Source organism: Mus pahari, chromosome 14, assembly GCF_900095145.1.
Source record: "Mus pahari chromosome 14, PAHARI_EIJ_v1.1, whole genome shotgun sequence".
Lineage (NCBI taxonomy): Eukaryota > Metazoa > Chordata > Mammalia > Rodentia > Muridae > Mus > Mus pahari.
In genome coordinates this window covers 27,549,376-27,562,290 of record NC_034603.1, presented here as the reverse complement: position 1 = coordinate 27,562,290, position 12,915 = coordinate 27,549,376, and the positions used below count along the sequence as shown (strand labels likewise).

Here is a 12,915-nt window from a genome sequence, read left to right as displayed (position 1 = left end):
TCTGCTCCATGAAATTGTACTCACCCAGATAGTGGCCTTCGGTACAAATAAAGGGGAAACGAGATAAATATATAGGGGTCACTGTGACACTGGAGACAGGAAGGATGTGGCTTCAAGACGTGAACGAGCTTGCATCACTGTCAAAGGCGGATTAGCAGTTACTCATCTGGATGGATTTTCCAAGCCCAAGCAATAGAGTTCTGAGTGTAAGCCTAGGCTGCAGACCAGAATTCCCCGGGGTTCCCTGCAGAAGCTTTTAGAAACAGTGGGAAAAGATGAGACCTCAGGGCTCGGCACAGGCAGCGAGCAGCTCAGTGAGGGCTGGGATCCCAGAGAGGGGATGTAAGCAGTGGCAAGCAGAACTGGCATAGAGAGAACTGAGGACAGGGTCAGGTTCTGAAACCCCAGGTTCTGATTTCTTTCTCCTCACATGGAGGTGGTCAGCGGGCAGCTCCAAGTGTTCTCCATCTCCTGATAGTTTTAAAAGCAGGAGTCTTCCTCCATGACTTTTGGTCTTACCTGTCAGGCTGAGGTGGAGAATTGGCTGTGTCCCAGGAAAAAGTCAAAGTGCTTGGCTTTCTTTATACCCTGAAGGACAAGGGAACTGATGGCCACACAGACCTGCTTCCCTGCCAACCTTGGTCACTGCAGAACCACTGTCTGACCAGGGCACAGATTTCAGCCAACTCTGAGCAAGAGATACTCTCTCAGTGTCCTGTATGAGGCAGCTCCTCATGCTAATCTACAGGTGAAAGGGCAGACCCACATCTCAGAGACTCTGCTGATACAGGCACAGAAGCAACAAGAGTTCAAATGAAGAGAAACAGACCAGCCAGACTCAGGAAGACGGGAGCCCCCTGCCTTACTGAGCGTGCCCAAGACCCTAGGTGTGCCCAAGTACTGGGCCCCAAGTACTGCAAAACGCAAAAAGCAATGCATGGTTGGTCTCTAGAAATCTGGATAGTTACATGCTGAAGAATAAAACTGGACCCTGTCTGATCTCACACCACATTTAAATCCACTCAAAGTGATAAGGGTCTAAGCAGACCCGAAGCCCTAAAAGCCTATAAGACAAGGAAAACCTGTTGATATAGTGGTGAAGCCTTTTAGACATCTCCCGAAAAGCAACGCAGAAAGAGGCAAAATAAACTACCAGGACCAATCGAATGCAAAAGCTCTGAGGACTCAAGAGTGGCTCGAAGAAGCCACTAATGACCTTGAAGAAGACATTTGTAAACCACGGATTAGATAAGCAGTTAATAGCAAAAATATGCAAGATCCTCATTTGACTCCATCATTGAGGACATGAGCAAACACCACTCAGAAAAGGAAGTCAAAAGCCCACAGGAGTGTGAACAGTGCTCAGTGTTACCAGTCCTCAGGTTAATCAAAATGACAAGAGGTTATAGATAGAGCGTAGATAGAGTACTTGCCTGGAATGTATGAAACCCTCAGTTCGGTTCCCAGTTCCACATAAGAGTTGGTAAAGGGCCAACAAGATGGCTCAGCAGGTAAAAGAGCTTGTTGTGAGTTTGATGACCCCAGTCCAATCTCTGAAACCCACATGGTTGAAAAAGAGAACCAGCTCTTACAAGCTGTCCTCTGACTTGTGCTGTGGCATGCCTTGCCCCCTCCAAACAAGCAAACAAAAGAACATAATTTCAAGGATTGTAAAATGTTCATCAATAAAATTGACTATATAATAATAATAATAATAATAATATTTTTTATTATTATTGACCAAGCCTCTCTTTGTAGCCCTGGCTATCCTGAAACTTGCTATGTAGACCAGGCTAGCTTCAAACTCACAGAGATCTGCCTGTCTGTGCCTCCTGAGTGCTAGGATTGCAGGTGTACACTACCATGCCTGGCCTGAAAACATCTTTAAAGGAGAGACTATTGTACGGTCAGTCCTATGCAGGACATGCATTTCACTCACGCACGGCTTGGGAAACATTGTGAACAGGCAGGGGCAGAAAGGAATGAAGAGGCAGGGGAAGGAGAGAGAGATATAAAACGCTGTCTCCTGGGTATGGAATGGGTACTGCATTCTTTTAAGAAACAAACAAACATATTTTTAGATTTATTTATTTTATGTGTATAAGTGTTTTTGCTTAAATAAATAAATAAATAAATAAATAAATAAATAAATAAGTGTTTTTCTTGCATGTATACAAGTATATCTGTCATGTGCTTAGTGCCCAGGGAGGTCGGAAGAGGTCAAACCCCTGAAACTGGAGTTTGACCATGTTTATAATACTAAATATGAATTCCCTCATGTTCAGGGCTCAAATCCAATAGGAAATTGTTTGGTTTCCTCCTACAACACTATAGCACCAGTAGACTCCTCTTGCCTGGTTGGTCAATACTGTAGATCATCATCATCATCATCATCATCATCATCATCATCATCATTACCTTTTCATTTGGAACCAGGCCAAGCACAGAAGCACTGTTTTGTAACCCTAGCATTCTGGAGCTTGAGACAGGAAGGTCCTCACAAGGTTGTGGCCAGCCTGAGCTACACAGTGAGTTTCAGGCCAGCCTCAGTTATACATCTCTGCTTCACACAAGCAAACACAAAACACAATGAGACAGTAGCTCAAGCCTGGTAGAATAAATATTACCAAAAAGACAATAAATGTTGGCTAGGGAAAAAGGAACCACTCCATGCTGCTGTACAGGCAAAGGGAATAAACGTGCCTCCTCCTCACAACACTCTCTTCACAGTGCTATTTGTATTAAGATCCAGAAAGCTCAGGCCTGTTACTCTGTTACTGCAGCACAAACTTGATTAAGGCATTGCCAGACTACTTGGGAAATGAATGAATGGCTGCCTCGCCTTTCCTTTCCAACGTGGGGGGGGGGGGGGCACCGGCTCCGCCTCCTTGCCGGCACGTGGTTCCAGAACTGGCAGTCTTATTTACAAAGCCAGCCATTCTAGTAGATTTCTGTGGCTCTAAGAAGTCAGCAGAAATGTTCTGAGGACAAATTGTGCAATTATAAGCTGGCTGCAGCCATTTGCAGAATGCGGGTCACTCAGAGGCTCCTGGAGAACAGGCAGTGTTCCAACCTGCAGGCTCAACAGCGCCCCCAAACCCCAACCGCGGCAACCACTTGATGGCCCGCCTCCACTCCCTGCCTCTTCTGTAAGACGAAGGTCAAAAGTGGAAGAACAAAGTGGTATTATACGGTTCCAATGTTTTAAAAGATCCTCCGGTGATAATGACATTTGGTCAAGAAGATAATCCACATGCTTCCTTATTCGTTTCAGATATGAGAAGATCGAAACCAACAAATATTGCCAGGACACACAGCAATTCTCTGCGTATCTCATGACAACACAGGCCACACAGAGACTGGAGTACACGGGGAAATAAAAAAGACTGCCTTTATTGAGCCCCAAAAGCTTGTTCTGAACAGTGACCTGAAACGGAAGGCTAAACTACCACAAGTTATTTAAAGTCGAATAAACTCGAGAGAAACAAAAACCAAGCAAAACTCACACTAACGTTTGGTACAAAGACAACCTACTGAAGACGAGAGGAAAGACTTAAGCTAGGAGTATCTACCTACATGATGAACAGGGCAGGCTTGCTCCTACAGTTAGAGGAGGGTAACTCCATGGGGGAGTTAAACAGAATGTGGGATTTGCATGTAAGTTGTTCACACTGGCAGGAATCCACGTCCCTGAACCTCTGATCCCTCCTCATAAATGCTGAATTGAATTTGCAAGCTAACCCCCAAAAGGCTTTGAACACTGTGGGCCACCATTGCGACAAGCTAAGAAGTATATGGTAGGAGCAGGAGGTTTTCTGTGATCAACGGGGAGTGGACGCAGCTGCTTTGGGAAAGCGGAGTAGCCCAAGTTAAATTACGAGAAATCTGTGATGTGAGGGGTTGGATAGGTTGTCAAGCTTCTCATCAGCTTCCAGAAGACCACGCCCCTCCGAGCAGAGCAGCAAAAGCAGATGAAAGCAGGAAGTCTGGATTCATCTGCCTGCCCGCAACCCCACTGTGGGCCCAAGGCAGATATGGATCCTTTCTAGAATAACATTTTTAAGTACATCAAATAAGCCACAGATGACAAGGGGTTAGGGTTTGAATGTGAAACGTCTACCAGAAGCTCATATGCTCGCACCTCTGACCCCCAGCAGGTGGCGCTGTGTCTGGAGGTTGTAGAACATTTAGAGCACTGGACCCGGATGGCGGAGCAAGTCTAGAAGGTTTAATTCATTTTTGGATCAGGGCTGCTCTCTGCCTCCAGCAGGCTGCAACCACACACTTCCACCTCTATAAATGGAGCTACTCCAGGCACCTTGCCTTCTCCAGCATGAGGGACTGAAATTCCCCTGAAACCCTGAGTTAAAATAAACGTCCCTCGGGCTGGAGAGATGGCTCAACATTTAAAAACACTGCCGCTCTTACAGGAGACTTGGGTGTGGTTTTTAGCAGTCGCCTGACAGCTCACAACCTTTTGTACTTTCAGTTGTGGGGATTCCAGTGCCTCCAAGAGTACCACACACATAGTGTACTGACATACAGCAAAACATTCATACACATAAAATAAAAATAAACAAAAATAGTAAATGTTTAAATAAACCGTTCCTGCCTTAAGTTCTGAGGACCAGACTCAGGTCCCCTGAAAAAGCAACAGATGCTTTTAACCACTAAAGTATCTCTTTCCGACCCCCTTCTAGCTTCTTTGTTTCTTTCTTCCTTTCTTTTTTGAGACAGGGTCTCTCTATGTAGCCCTGGCTGTTCTACAACTCACTATGTAGACCAGACTGGCTTTTAACCCCCGCAGAAATCTGCTTGCCTCTGCCTCTTGAATTCTACAACCACTTTTCAACAGAGCCGGGGGGTGGGATCTGTTATCTCAAATAAAAGTAATGATTTTCTTAAAGAAACCATCATGAAAACTATAGAAATTAATAAAAGAAAATACAACAAGAGGGGGAAAAGGCATAAATAGAACAAAAGCAGAAAAGGCATACAGCAGACAAAAGACACAAGAGCTCAGGAATGGGGCATTCACAACAAAGCAGGTAGAATCGTTGTAGTAACTAACACTCTTGGTTTGTGTGTGGTAACCCCAGAGCCTTTTGTTGGAGCCTGGTGTGGTCATTTCCCTGGGAGTGTACCCTTGAAAGGGATGGAGATAGACCTCATGGAGCCCCTGAGCTCTTGAGTTATTAGAAGGATAAGCCTGGCTCCTAAAAGCTCTCTGGCTTCCCACACTTGGTATGGTCCTTACCATGCATGAGGTGATAGAGCCAAGAAAGCCACACAAGAACATGCCCTTGGACTTTCAACACACACACACACACACACACACACACACCATCTGAGCCAAGTGTGATCAACAAGACATCTTCTAACTTTTTTTCCTTTTTTTTTTTTTTTTTTTTGAGATGAGATCCCACTGTGTAGCCCAGACAGACTCAGTTTGTGATCACCCTGCCTCAGCCTATAGAATGTTGGGATTATAGGCCTGTTCATCACACCTGGCAAGCTTCTTGAATATTATTCAAATTTTCTTTAAAGCCAACAGTCTTTTTTTTCCCATTCTGCATGAACAACAACCAAGCACAGTTTGGTTGGAAGAGTGCTTACCTCAGTTGCATAAGTCACCGTGGATGAACTGGACATCGGTAATCTTAGCACTCAGGCTGAAGGATCAGATATCCAGTTCAGTTTCAGCTACATACCTGGTAGGGGTCCAGCCTGGGAGGCATAACACCACATCTTAAAGAGATAAGAAATAAAAAAAAAATTAAATAATAAAAAAAAAAACAGCTGGAGAAACTTCTCAATGATTCAGTGTTTGAGAATGCTGGCTGTTCTTCTGGAGGACCCAAGTTCAATTCCCAACATCCACATGAAGGCTCACAACCATCTGTAATTCCAGTTCCAATGCATCCACCACTCTCTTTTGACCAGCATTGATATGCACATGGTACACAGACATCATAGACACAAAGATAGGTAGATAGATTGATAGGAGAGACAGAAAAAAAGATTTCCATCTGTCACTGAGGAGATCTTTCTAGCATCATGTTTCCAAGCGCCCTAGACCCCAGAACTGTGAGCCAGATAAACTATTCTATTCTTTTTAAATTACATTACCTGGACTCAAGGATGTGGTTATAACCACAGGAAGAAAATTAAAAGAAGAAGCTCGTTCAGCATCCTCTGGAAGGTGAAGTTCCCAGAAGCCTTTCAGCTGCACGTTGGCCTGACTCTACACAAATTCTCACCATATGACTGTGCCCACAGGTTCAGCCAGCAGCCCACAGAGCATCATGTCTAGTTCCTTTCTCACATTCCTGAAATTATTTTGTTTTAGTCAGGATCCTCTAGAGGAAGCAAGCTTGTGTGTGTGTTTATGCACATACACCTATACATACATACATACATACACCTATACATACACCTATACATACATATGCATACAGAATTCATTAAGTGAACTTAACTAGTACTGAAAGGAAAAGTATCAGCCCAGGAACGCCCAAGACTAAGCTCTGAGTACAAAGATTTGTCTGCCCCAGAGAGACAAAGGACAGGAAATAAGAGACAGAGGCAGGAGAATGAGGATGAAGGAGAAGGGGAAGGGAACAAGGGAGAGGGGGAAGCGGCATTTGTCCCGGAATAGGGCAAAGCACTGACTGCCTCTGGACAGAGAGGAGACATGAGTGGCACATAGGCAAATCACCATTTTTATGAAAGTAAAATGGAAATCCTGTTCTTGAATAGGGTGTTTGGTTTTAATTGGGCATGTTAGTTAGGTGACCCAAATGGGGCTTTTGATTGCTGGACTTCAATACTTTGATCGTTGGACCTTGGTAGTCAGCCTTAGGAGGAGGAGGTGACCAAGGGAATAGATCTTGGAGGCTAGCTTTAGGGATGGAATCTAACAGTTTTTAGCGAGGCAGAGGAAATGAGGGATAAGGGCAAGGCCTGCCAGAATCACGTTTGCCATGTTGGGCTGGCTAGAGTCCCTTTAATAACAATGACGGAATCACACCTTAGACACTGAGAACCCCATACTTGGTACTTGAGGCTAGGTGCCCAACAATTAGACTATCCCAGAATAACTATCTCTCTGGGAGAGGGGAATGGGCAATAACCAGTAGTCATTCAGCCCGAAGGGCAGGAAGCCTCAGTAGTTCCAGTCTGTTGTCAGAAGCCAGAAAGGTTCCTGGACAGCTACGGTCCCCATTCCAAGATGAAGGCTTGGAAAACCCTGTTTCTACTGTGTCGAGTAGCGGTTGCCTCGAGATGGAAGCTTCTGAAAACAGAAAAATAGGCAACTCAAAAAACTTCAGGAAGTCCCTGAAAGTGATCAAATTCACTAGGCCCCTCAATTGCAAGAGTACGCAGTAAAAGCTGCTGAGAATCAGTCTCCGACAAGCCAAGCTACAAAAAAGAAGCAAAGATTTGCCAAGTTGCCTGGGAACCAGAGGCCTGCCTGCCAAGCTATGTGGAAGAGCTGCAGACCATGTGGGGCACCAGGAAGAGACACTCTCCAGCCTGTTGTGCTCCCTGCAGGCTGTACGGCATGCTCTAGGTTTGCAGCTTTGGCAAGACATCACCCATTTGGGGTGACCTTTGGTGGTGCAACTGTCTTTGAGTCATTTCTGCTCCTGTAAATAACCACTTTCACTCATATCCCTGCAAGTAACCTCAATAACGCACTGGCTCAACAAGTTGGGCTTAGGTGGTACTCCATAGTTTGATCTGGTGGGCTCCCAGTCTGGGGTGAGTAGACATGTGCGATGGGTCTCCCCCAAAACAGTCTGTCATACAACATACTGTCAGCAAAGGATTTGGCGGTGGCAGTGGCTAACAGGGCAAATCAACTCAGCAGCAAGCAGGAAGGCCAGGAGAGCAAAAGGCAAGATGATCTTCCTTAGGGAGACTCTTTCCACATTAACCAGGACATTTCTACAGATGAGGCTCCCTACCCTTGTGATTCTAATTTGTGGCAGATTGGCATTAAAACCAACCATAATAACTTTGGTCAAAACACAATGGAGTTTATATATATATAAATATATATATATATATATATATATATATATATATATAATGCTGGGATTACAGACATACATCACCATGACTGTCTCAGAATACAATGGGTTGTAGCACAGTTAGGAAAGTGCCTAGCATGCAAGGGGCCCTGGGTTCAATCCCTAGCACTGCATAAAACCAGATGTGGAGGAGCATATGAGAAATGTGTCAGGATTGCCATTAATGTAAGCCCAGCACTTGGGAGGTAAAAGCAGGAAATAAGGTTATCTTCTAGTACACGGAGTACTGAGTTCGAGGCTGGCCCAGGCTGTATGAGACCCAATTTTTTTGTTTGTTTGTTTGTTTGTTTGTTTTTTGAGACAGGGTTTCTTTGTGTAGCCCTAGCTGTCCTGGAACTCACTCTGTAGACCGGGCTGACCTAGAACTCACAGAGATCCACCTGCCTCTACCTCTTGAATGCTGGGATTAAAGGTGTGTGCCACCATGTCCAGCCTTATTCTTTAAAAGCAAAAAAACAAACAAACAAACAAACAGGGGGCTGGTGAGATGGCTCAGTTGGTAAGAACACCCGACTGCTCTTCCAAAGGTCCGGAGTTCAAATCCCAGCAACCACAAGGTGGCTCACAACCGTCCGTAACAAGATCTGACGCCCTCTTCTGGAGTGTCTGAAGACAGCTACAGTGTACTTACATATAATAAATAAATAAATCTTTAAAAAACAAAAAACAAAAAAACTTTGTATTGATTCTTTGTGAGTTTCTCATCATGCACCCCAGTCTCACTCATGCCCCCATCCCCTCGTTTCTGCCCTTTGTCCTGGCAACCTTCCCCTCAAGACAAAACACACAAACAAACAAAAAACATAGAAAACACATCACGGTGGATGCTGTAGTATGTCACAGTGTGTCCCACAGACTATCCCTCTGTCCACACATCTTCATTGCACGGAGTCTCTGGTCTGGATCAAGCTCTCTGGCTTCTGTGACATTGTCAACATTGGATCCTCATTGGGACTCCTCCCAGTTATCCTCTTGTCGCCCTGTGTCATGGAGATCCTGCAGCTTTGGACCAGCAGGACTGGCCCTTGCATGCATCCTAACCGTTTGCAGATGATACAGATTTTGGGGTGGGCCAACTCAGAGCCCTGGCTCTGGGCCTGGGTAGTAGCTGACTGTTCAGCACCACCATCCGCACCACCAAAGCAAGCTCTCCAGCACTGTTCAGGCCATGCCACCCAATGCAGGGTCAGCTTTTCTGCTCTCAGACCCTTGGGGCTGGCTCATGCATGCCTTCATCCACTGGACTGCCCAGTCAAGGTTCGGGGCTCACTCTTCCAAGTCCTGCAGCTAGTAAGGCATAGTTACAGCTCACCAGCTCTCATGACCTCAGGGCCAGTTCTCCCGACTGCCACAGAGGTGAGGAGCAAGTGGGGAGGGCACCACACACACACACACACACACACACACACACACACCCCACACCCATGCAATCTCATGGCAGAGAAATGTCTCAGCCTTGCACTATATGCTCGAGGATGGCTTACTTGTTCCCCTTGACCAGGGCCGCCCAGGCAAGGTCTGCTTCCCTGAGTGCTGCTGCTGGTAAGAGAACACCACATCCAGTGAGGGGTGGGGCCGGTCATGCACAGCCCCTGGACATCCACGTGGTCCCCAGTGGCTGCCCTGAGCAGGATCATCCTCACGTGCCCTAGTGGTAATATGAACCTCCAACATCAACATCAACCTCTGCCCCTGTATAGCAAGGTGGCAGGCAGCTCAGGCTGCTCCTCACCATGGCCCCAGGCTGTGGGGCTGGCCACTGGTAACAGACTAGCCTTCCCCACTCTCCAGTCTCCAATTCCCTCTCTCTTCATCAATCAAACTGATCTACTTTCTCTCCCATCTGCCACCACCTTATAGTGACGATTACTGCAGGCTGGCCAGGTGACTGGTGAGCCCCTGGGCAACATCCTCCATCTGTTCTGCGCAGTGTGGCTGGCGGTAAGCCTGCTTGTGCCATGTGCTGGAGGACAGGTCTGTGGGTGGCATGGCAGTCTGCAGGTCTCTCTCTGGCTTCCTCCTCATGGGCTGCACTGCTTAGATTTTATTTGATTTTTTATGAGTCCTAGGCATAAGACAGCTTTGCCACCAAGCCAGGCATCAAGCTAGGATCAACAAAGGACTGCCATCTGCTCTGCCCCTGACTGATATAAGAACAACGCCACCAATACGGTGTCCCTTTAACCATTGCCAGGGTGGAAGGGATGAGGAAGGAGGGGTGGATAATGTAATTTTTAAAACCCGGACTTTCAGGTAACAATAGACTCTCCTGAACAAATTCCCAGAGTTCCACTGGGCCCTCCTCCTCTCATCAAGCCAGCTGCTCCAGTCCACATGCCCCGCACCTGTCTTGCCCAGGTTCCAAGAATGTTTCCAACACACTCCCATACTAAAGCTCTCATTACCCTTGATGTCCAACCCTGTTATTCATCCCCAGCATTCCCCAAAATGCTTTCCCCGAGCCTTGCTAGAGCAAAGTTATTTCAAATCTGTTAATGCCAGCAAGGCACACTCTCTTCCGGAGAGTCTTAGCCACCAGGTTTTATAGTACAGTTTGGGCCGAACTCCAAAGTCAACAAGGATAACGAAAACAGAGCATCTCTTGAAGTGGAAAGTTAAGGGTTCTTTGGAAAGTTGGTTGGATGGTGTTTGCTGGGGCAACATGTGAAGGAATGTTTTGTTAAAGTGAGCATAGGTGTAAAAGGCTGACTCGTGAAGGAACATTTCACAGAAACAGACACTGGAGAGAGGATGTTCTGCTAAAGCAAACACATGGAAGGACACGTGATGAAGGACTCTTTGCTAAGGACACACATGCATTGGTCTGCCTTACATTGTGTAGTTGAGCTGCATTTGTTTGGACTTCATAGAGATAAATGCACCAAAAACTTCTGGTGGTGTGCTGCAGTTTCTTGCTGCTTCCAAGGGCTCGGGCTGATTGGATGCGTGTGCTGAGGCAAGACCCATGCTGAGACAAGGCTCATGGAGGACACACAATGTTTGAAGGGTAGAAATAGGACTCTACAGAGCGATGGAGACAGAGCTTGGCTTGCTGGTTCAGCTAGCTGTGCAACGCTTGTGGGTCTGGCATCTTTGCTGATCTTCACCTGAGAACTTCTGGTGTTCCTCCAGGTCCCTCCTGCTGACTCAAGCTGAGGCTGAGGCCTGGCTGTCTCACTAGGCCGTGTCACCTCTGTTGTGAACCCAACCCTACTGAACTGGGCTGCTGGTGTATCTGTGAGGTGTTTGCCAGTGGATCGAGTTGCCACTGCCTGCTAACCTGTGAAAAGAACTGCTGATTTCCAGACAACACAGATGGGAGCTGCTCCAAAGAACCTTTCTAAATAGGTCCACTTCCCCCTATCCTTTCTTTTCTACTACCTCTGGTAGGGGGTGGGCTACAAGGGAGGTTAAAGTGTTTTAGAACTATCATTAAGAATAGGTTTTGAGAACTGGTGAGATGGCTCAGCAGGTAAGAGCACTGACTGCTTTTCCAAAGGTCCTGAGTTCAAATCCCAGCAACCACATGGTGGCTCACAACCACCTGTAATGAGCTCTGACGCCCTCTTCGGGTGGGTCTGAAGACAGCTATGGTGTACTTATGTATAATAAAAAATAAATCTTTTAAAAAAAAAAGAATAGGTTTTGAAAAATTTAAAGTTACAACCTGTGGCTGTCTTAGGGTTTTTATTGCTGTGCTGAAACACCGTTGACCAAAACCAACTAGATGAAGAAAGGGTTATCTCATCTTACGACTCTCCCAGGCCACTAAAGGAAGTGAGGGCAGGAGCTCCAAGCAGGAATCTGGAGGCAGGAACCGTTGCTGAAGCCGTGGTGAGATGCTGCTTACTGGCTTGCTCCCGTGGCCTGCTCAGCCTGATTTCTCAAATAACCCAGGACCACCAGCCCATGGGTGACACAAGCCGTGGTAAGCCGGGCCCTCCCACACCAATCCTTAATCGAGACAGACAATGAATCCTCACAGACTTACCTACAGGCCCAATCTCTGGAAACGTTCTATGAATCAAGATTTCTGCTTCCCAAACATGTCTAGATTTGTGTCAGGCTGACACAACCAACAATGGTGGGGATGGGGGCAGGAACAGGGGTGGGGGCAGTAGATGAAGTTATTAATATGGCAGCACAGGAGGCTGGAGAGAGGAGTTGGTGGCCAAGAGAGCTGGTTTGTCTTCCAGAGGACCTGGATTTGATTCCCAGCATCTACATGATGGTTTACAACTCTCTCTAACTCCAGTTCCAGGCAATCCAACATCATCTTCTAGTCTCCACGGGTACCACACGCCCATGGTACATAGATAGTGCAGTCAAAATACACACATAAATAAATGAACAGTTTTAAAGGGCAAGAGGACTGAGACCAGACACACAAGACTCCTGCCACAGGGAGGTAAGGTGGTCAGAGCCCCTGTGGCTGGGGATGGGCATTCTGACTCAGGGATGAAGCAAGACCTGGAGTCAAGGAGGGGTTCATACTAAACTGACTTGGCAAGATTCCTACCTAAAGGTAGAGTTTACAAGGAAGGACTCAGATAGGATTAGAAGAAAGAAGTCTGACTGGGACCACGGCTATGATTCAGAAGTAGACGGCTTTGATCACAATCACCTATTGGATGGAATGCAGGGCCCCCAATGGAGACACTCGAGAAAGTACCCAAGGAGCTGAAGGGGTCTGCAACCCTATAGGTGGAACAACAATATGGACTAACCAGTACCCCCTGAGCTCGAGTCTCTAGCTGCATATGTAGCAGAAGATGGCCTAATCGGCCATCATTGGGAAGAGAGGCCCCTTGGTTTTGCA

The 12,915-nt window shown here is 46.6% G+C and overlaps 1 protein-coding gene and 1 non-coding gene across 2 annotated transcripts in view; both read right to left on the bottom strand.

The window, feature by feature from the left end:
• The window catches only part of Nlrp3 (NLR family pyrin domain containing 3), a 30,718-nt gene extending 25,058 nt beyond the window's left edge, over window positions 1–5,660 (bottom strand). The window contains exon 1 of the mRNA XM_021213473.2: window positions 5,617–5,660. The gene's annotated coding sequence lies outside the window, so the exon portion shown is untranslated. The remainder of the gene's footprint in view (window positions 1–5,616) is intronic.
• A 4,492-nt stretch (window positions 5,661–10,152) lies between these two features.
• On the bottom strand, window positions 10,153–10,294 carry LOC115065428. The gene has a single exon (XR_003845219.1). It is a non-coding gene; the product is annotated as a small nucleolar RNA SNORA48 (small nucleolar RNA).
• Window positions 10,295–12,915: the final 2,621 nt, after the last annotated feature.